A 7,120-nucleotide genomic window follows, 5' to 3' on the forward strand; every position below is an offset into this window, starting at 1 on the left:
TGACGATTAAATTTCCTTTTTACCCCTAAGCTAGTTGGAGGCTTTTGTTTTGCTTTGTTTCGTTTTATCATTTACAAACAGAGAGCCTGGCTGAATTAACTCCCAATCCATAAAGATTTCACTGTGAGAAATTACCAGCTTGCATGTGTCTCTCACATGAGGCTGAAATCTTGAGAGTAAAGACAATACCTCCTATAACTTTGTCTCATCAGCACCTAGCAAAAGAGGCACTGAGAAAATGTTTGTTGATTGAATAACAATTTACTGACGGAATAAACACCCTCCTACATGCCCTCCCTCAGTGGCCATCACAAGAACAAGAGGGCAGAGAGAAGCCTTGGCAGGATTTCCCAGGGGTGAATGGTAAGCCAGTCATTTCCCTCTGGGGGTGGCAGCTTCCTCAGAGAGAGGTGACCCAGACAGAAGTCCCGGAGACTTTTGTGGGCAGTGAGGGGCCCTGCCACCCAGAGCCAGCACTTCCCAGTTGATCCCGGGACGGCAGCTGCAGCGCTCTGCCGACAAATCTTTCTGAGTCATTTCTGGTCAGGAAGCAGCTTGCCGTCAGATGAAAGTCACAGTGGCTCCCTCTGCACACCCGGAGGAGGCAGCAGCCTCCTCTTTTCCACAGCAACAGAGTTCGGCGGCCACGGCCCTGCAAGGAGGGTTTCACGGGGCGAGGAGAGGAGTCAGAAGAGAAGCCTCCCAGGAAGGCCCGTGTGTCCTGGTCCCCAGAACTGAGCTATCATTTTACCTGACAACGAGGTCACTGCCATTCTTGTTCCCACGTACATCTGAGACATGTGGTCTGAGGCAGGCTCCCTGCCTCTCTTCTGCGCCCCACTCCCCAGACACACCTGCCTCTTCTTTTCTGATTTATCCTCTGTGGGCCCCGAAGGGGAGGCCTTACCCCTTGACAGATCCACGCTGAGCCCGGCTCTCAGCTCTCCGTGCATTCAGGTACAGCAGTGTAGCAGGCCTTTGCATATGCTGTTCCCTCTAGCTGGCACACTGTTCCCCACACAGTCTAAACTTTAGCTACTGTCACTCATGGATGCTCAAAGACTGAACTGAAACATTGCTTTTTGTTCATGTACTCAACTAGCATTTATCATGATCACTGGTGATACGGATATAGCACTTACAACGTGCCAGGCTCTGTTTCGTCTATTACAGATACACACAACAACGTATTTACTCTTCACCAAAAGGCTAAGGTGGGGAAACTGAGGCATGGGTAGTAAGTGACAGACCCAGAATTTGGACCAGACAGAGCTGCCCCCAAGGGCTGGGTGCTCAATCCTTGGGCCACACCATACAGATTTCCTGGACTCCTGGACTTTAGCCAAGTCCCCCTGCTGTGCCCCCACCACCCCCCCCAACTGCCTGCCAGACCCCATGAGCAGGGGCAGGGGTGGCTTCGTTCACCTCTGACCCCCAGCACCATCACTGAATGGCACGACAATACATAAATGAATGAATGGGCACCCAAGCCTCGGGACCTTGGGCACCTAACAGTCCTGTGCCTCAGTTTCCCCTCTGTGGAATAGGGATAATAATGGTATCGACTCTTGACAAAAGGCATATCTGAGCCCCTCCTCTCAAGGGGAATCCTGACAAGGAATTTGAGTGAGAAACGGGGGGATCTCAAAATACATCAATGATTTCAGTCGCACTGCTCCACAGAGGCCCAGGCATGAGTGACGTTATAAATATTTAATAACTCGATGATCTGGGCTCCCGTCCAATGGAATGAAACCTGGATATAAACACTGGGCACAGTATGCTGATGTGGATCAGTGTGTCTGACCCCTGGGCACCCGCTGGGGACACAGCTCCACCGGGCCCAGTGCTCTGGAGCTCCCGCAGACACCACCTGCCACCATGAGTAAGCCAAGGTGAACAGGCAGCTGCAGGAAGGGCGTCCAGATGGTTGAGTCGCTGGGACCCTTTGCAGACTCCCGAGGGGCAGTGGAGCTGCACAGCCTGGACCCTCCACCCAGGTCAGACGTACTCAGCTCAAGACCCAGCTGGCACTTCCTCCCCACTGGTCTACAGTGCCTGAAATGGGGAGCCTCCCCAACACGGGCAGTGGGTCCTTTTGGAGTGGCCAGAGGGGTCCTGTTAGGGAACCTGTGGATGGCTCGGGATTTTAGAACACTCTGAGCTTGGGGTGCCCAGAGAGCGGACCTTCAGAACCCACATGACTGTCTCTGCTTGTGACTCCTGACAGCTCCTTAATCCTAAAGAAGCCAGATCCGAATCTTGGCAAATTGTAGCCAGGAGTTCTCAAGCAGCCAGAGAGTGATGGGCGTCCACTGGCAGAGGAAAGATCCAGCTTTAGGAGCAGAACCACGCCTGCGAGCTGGCCCTAGCGAGCTGTGGCCTCTGCTTACACACCTCCAGGGACGGGAGCCCACTCCCTCCTCCACTCATGGCTCAGGGTCGTGGCCAGAGCCTACCTGTGCAAAGGCGACTCCAGCAGCCACCAGCCCCGCCCAGCTCTGCCCACACAGCTACAAGGCCAGCATCTTGCCCTTTGTCAAGTTTACCACGTCATGTCCCACCCCCCATTCGCTGAAATCAGCCCCAAATTGCCTGGAAACCCAGACTCAGCACCCCTTCCCCAGCTTCCCTTCTTCAGGGAGTTTCTATTTCAGAACAAGGAAACAGATACCCCCCAAACAATTAAAGAAATAAATCTATAATTACAAATTGTACTACGTGCCACGGGGAGAAATGGCAAGAAAGGAGATGGGCTACTTTTAAAGATGAGTTTTGACACAAAAATAGTTCCAGAATATTTCCTGGGTTTGTGAGAACAGGGGTTTCTATCTCACGAAACAAAGAAAAAAGAAAGGAAGGAGGGAGGGAAAAGAAAAGGAAAGAAAGAAAGAGAAAGGAGAAGAAAGGGAGGGAGAGAACCCAGGAAAGAGAAAAGAGCCACTGATTCCCCAGAACCATGGCCTCATCCAGGGGCCAGCACACCGCAGCCGTGAGGCAAATCCAGCTGGTAGCAAAGGAGAAGAGTTCACAGGCTGCACACTAAGAATCATTTTTACATTTTTACAATTTTTATTTATTTATTTATTTAAGACAGGGTCTTGCTCTGTTGCCCAGGCTGGAGTGCCGTGGCCCAATCACAGCTCACTTGCAGCCTTGAATTCCGGGGCTCAAGCAATCCTCCCACCTCAGCCTCTCGAGTAGCTGGGTCTACAGGCACATGCCACCACGCCTGGCTAATTTTTGTTTTAAACACTGGGTCTCACTACATTGCCCAGGCTGGTCTCAAACTCCTGGCCTCAGTGATCCTCCCGCATTGACCTCCCAAAGCAATGGGATTACAGGCATGAGCCACCGCACCTGGTCATTCTTTACATTTTAAAAGTTTTTACAAACAAAACAAAAACTAACAAAGAATGTACAACAGAGACCTCGTGACCCACAAAGCCTAAAATATTTACTACCTGGCCCTTGATGGAACACGTTTGCCGTCTCCGAATCCCGCCACTGACTTCTGCCGGGGCCAGCTGTGAAAAGCAGAAAGAAGGGGAAGATCAGACGGCCGAGAATTTTCCATTTCTGCCCACGAGGCCAAGCACCATCCATCACAAACCTCTAAACGCCGAGGCCTGGAAGGTTAAGTGATTTCTGCTCCAGCTCAGTGAGGCGAGGTCAGGGCCGGCCAGAGAACGGATGTCCTCATGCACCAAGGAGAAAGGAGTCATTCCTAGCCTCTACCATTAGCCATTGCTCATCCGGCTGTTTAGGAAGCAGGGGAATTAATTTTGCTTGTTCCACGTGTTGTGTTTTATGAAATAAGGGGAGAGAAAAGGCCTATTTATCAGTCAGGGCTCCCAGCTGCAAGTGACAAAATTCCCAATTCAAAGTGGCTGAAGCGACAGAGAGAGCTTATCAGCTCATGTTACTGAAAAGTCCAGGGGTTGGGTGAGTTTCAGGCACAATTGGATCCAGCGGCTCACAATAGCACCTCCAGGACTCATTCTCTCCATTCCCCTAGGGTTTTTTTGTTGTTGTTTTGTTTTTTTCTTTAGATGTAGTCTCGCTTTTGTAGCCCAGGCTAGAGTGCATTGGCATAGTCTTGGCTCACCTCAACCTCCGCCTCCTGGGTTCAAGCAATACTCCTCCCGAGTAGTTGGGATTACAGGTGCCCACACCACGCCCAGCTAAATTTTGTATTTTTTGGTAGAGACGGGGTCTCGAACTCCTGACCTCAGGTGATCTGCCTGCCTTGGCCTCCCAAAGTGCTGAGATTACAAGCGTGAGCCACCACGCCTGGCCCTCTGGGTTGGTTTTATTCTCAGGCAGGCTCCAGCTTCCTAAGGCAAGAATCTCACCGAGCCCAGACCGCATCATGTGACCCTCCTTTGGACCAATGACTGCAGTCAGAGGATGGGATGACCTGATTGGTCAAGCCTTGGTCATGTGCTCCTCCAGGAGCCAGGGAGGCGGGGTCAGCCCCACCTGAACTACCGATGGTGAGAGACAAAAAGAAGTGTTTCCCGCAGCAAGATCCCGGGTCGCCATTACCATGAGGAACAGATGCTGGGCTGGTAAAAGCAACAGCTGTCCGCAATAGAAGCAAACTCCTATTTCCCAGGCCCCTTGGCTAAGTCTCACCACCACCAATTTTACAGCTGAGTAAACTGAGGTCCTGGAGGTGAAGTCAGTCTCCTTTGGTGATGCAGTCAGCGCCCCAGTCCCAATCTGGGTCTGATTCATGCTCAGGCTGTTCACACTGACCAGCGTGTATCTCTAATCCTGCCCTCCAAGAACCCTGCACACAGTTGGTGTGCAATAAATGCACATCACATCGAATTGTTGTTAAGAGTCTGCCCCTGCCCACTGGACCATAAGATGCCTGAGGGCAGAGACCATGTCTGTCCTGTTCACTGTGGCACCCCAACACCCAGCGCCTAGCAGGTGCTCCACCAACGCTTGGTAAATGAATACCCTGGCGCATAGTACGTGCTCCACAAATACTGGACAAACATGTATCTCTGTGGATGCTCCACAAATACCTGGCGAGTGAATGCAAGTCTGTTTAGTGCCTCACGCACAGTAAGTGCTCCACAAACAGTGGTAAATGAACGGATTCTTAGTGCCTGCACATAGTGGGTGCTTAGTAAATATTTAGTGAATCAGTGAGTGGATCTCGATGGGAACCAAGCTGCCTGGATGCTCAAATATTTCCAGATCATTAACAAGATAGAGAGAGGAGAGAGATTAGGGGGCTGGTGGGGGAGGAATGAATGAATGACAGAAACCTTTGCTGGACTTTAGTGCTCAGACAAGGATCCACAGTCCTTGCGGCTCCACAGTGAGCGCCAAGGCTGCTTGCAAGGAAAACCCACTTTTGGAAAGGGCGCTGGGTCTTTGTGAGCTAGGAGAGGGGGCGGCGGGGCTGGCAGCAGAGTCAGGAGGAAGGGAGGTCAGCCAGGGCGGGCGAGCAACGGGCCGTGCCAGGGACACCGCGCCCCGAGCAGGGCCTGCTCCCCCTGCCCCGACCTTGCCTCCCGTTCCACAATAGAGCATCCATTGTAAGTGGGTAATTGGGTTCCGGCGCATCCCCTCCCCCGGCTGGGGGTGGAAGCAAAGGGAAACACAGTCTGTTTTCTATTTGTCACGGCTGCCAAGACGCCACTCCCTCCCCCAGCCTCCGCTCTGGCTGGCCCGCTGAGCCACAGCCGCTTCGACATTCCTTGGCCTGGGCTGGGCCTGCATTCAGAGCTGCCCACCCCTGCTGGCTGACCCAAGAGAAACCACGTGACAGAGACCTAGAAACAGTCTCAGGGGCCTCCTGGCCTCTTTCCCCAGCCTCCCCCATGGGAAGCCAAAACCACAGCCCTCGCAGGAGTCTTTCCACCCCAAGGAGGACTCACATCCTGGCTCCCTCGCTTTTTAGCTGTGTGACCTTGAGCCAGTCACTCAGCCTCTCTGTGCCTGTTTCCTTCTCTGTAAAATGGGGAGGATAGTAATGATAGAGAGGCGCTCTTGTGTGTTGCATATATTCCTCCAGGCAGAGTCCTGAGCACATAGAAAGGGTCTGGTCGCCATTAGCCGTCTTTTAATTTATTCTTTTAGGGAGTGAGTGGGACCTTTGTGGTTTCGGTGTAATTCACAGAGTTGGGTGTCTCTGTCCCTGAACAATTTGAAGTGGGGGAGACAAGGGCAAACGTTCAGAGGGCCCCGTGCCTGAGCCGCAGGCTGCCTCACTGAGCTGCCCACTGACATGCAGAGGGCCTGTTGGATGCCTCAGGTGCACGCAGCTCACACTGACCTGACGGGAGCCGATCAGGGAGGTGAGAGGAGGAACACACACGGAAGTCAAAGGTCTGAGGTCTGCCCATGAGGGGCTGGTGACCTATTGTGTTGGGTTAGAAGGCAAACGGGCTCTGCTGACATGTCCCTGCGCCCCTGAGTTCTGTGGGAGTTGGGGAAATGCAGCAGGCTTGGAGGAATTCCTGGAGGAGGTGAGCCAGGTTTGAATCCTGCCTCTGCTGTGGATCTTGGGCAATGTCTTCACCTCTCTGGGCTTTATGATTTCATCTTTTGGGGACTTCTTCAGGAAAAAGAACAGCACAAGTCAGCCAGGCCTTTAATAGGCAAGGTTAGGGCAATTTCAGAAGAAACCAAGACACCTTGAACTTGGCCTTTGTTGGATGAAATCCCGTGGAGGCCTTGACTTGGATGTTCAGAGTAATCCTGCTTCAGCCCCGCAAAGGACCAGTGTGGGCAGATGTGCACCTGCGGCTCCAACCCCAAGCCCCTCCACACCTTGGGCAATCACTGAACCTCCTCATACTCAGTCTCCGCATCTGTAAAAGCGGACTTCAGAGGCACCAGCGTGAGGGCTTAAGCTAACAGACGTGGTGCACAGCAACTGTTCAATAGATCTTAGCAACTACCCCTAATTCCCAGAGGCAGAGGCATCTGAGAAAAGCGGAGGCAATGGACAGCAGAGGCCACAGCTTATCTGTGGACAGCAGCAGGGCCCTCACTCCCCTCTTGATGAATAAACTTTGACATGGTAGTAGTGGTCCGTATGAGTTCTTTCATGACCTCAGGTGCATAAAATCAGATTAATCATTGTCCTGTGACT

The 7,120-nt window shown here is 52.5% G+C and overlaps 1 long non-coding RNA gene across 1 annotated transcript; it reads right to left on the bottom strand.

The window, feature by feature from the left end:
• Positions 1 to 241: 241 nt before the first annotated feature.
• LOC103876138 lies at positions 242 to 4,105 on the bottom strand. Its single transcript, XR_635233.3, has 3 exons — positions 3,614 to 4,105; positions 3,465 to 3,527; positions 242 to 652 (listed from the first exon to the last, which is right to left on the bottom strand). It is a non-coding gene; the product is annotated as an uncharacterized LOC103876138 (long non-coding RNA).
• Positions 4,106 to 7,120: the final 3,015 nt, after the last annotated feature.

Source organism: Papio anubis, chromosome 9 (assembly GCF_008728515.1).
Source record: "Papio anubis isolate 15944 chromosome 9, Panubis1.0, whole genome shotgun sequence".
Taxonomy (NCBI): Eukaryota; Metazoa; Chordata; class Mammalia; order Primates; family Cercopithecidae; genus Papio; species Papio anubis.